Raw genomic sequence first — 351 nt, 5'->3', positions numbered from 1 at the left:
TAATCCCTCACTCTTTTGATCATATCATCTTGCCCTGAAAAGCAAGGTTGTTCTCGAGCCTAGTAACATATCGGTGGTTCATGATTTTCCGAAGATCTTCTCGGAAGTATTACCTAGTTGTCCCCTGACTGTTATGTTGAGCTCGTCATCAAGTTGGTTTCTTGTAAACCACCCCTTCTCCAAGAATCTGTGTTGGATACCCCTGAGCTAGTTGGTTAAGCTGAACAACAACTTGGAGAGTTGGAAGATAAAAGCTTGTCTGACTTAGTTCATGTTAAGGAATATCTTTTTGTGTGTGTGTATTGAAAAAAAAAGATGATATCTCCGTCGATTGGTCCTCGGTGATCAGTT

This window comes from Triticum urartu, chromosome 6 (genome assembly GCF_003073215.2).
Source record: "Triticum urartu cultivar G1812 chromosome 6, Tu2.1, whole genome shotgun sequence".
In the NCBI taxonomy this organism is placed as follows: domain Eukaryota; kingdom Viridiplantae; phylum Streptophyta; class Magnoliopsida; order Poales; family Poaceae; genus Triticum; species Triticum urartu.
The sequence above is the reverse complement of the archived record's forward strand: the minus strand, read 5'-3'. Positions refer to the sequence as shown.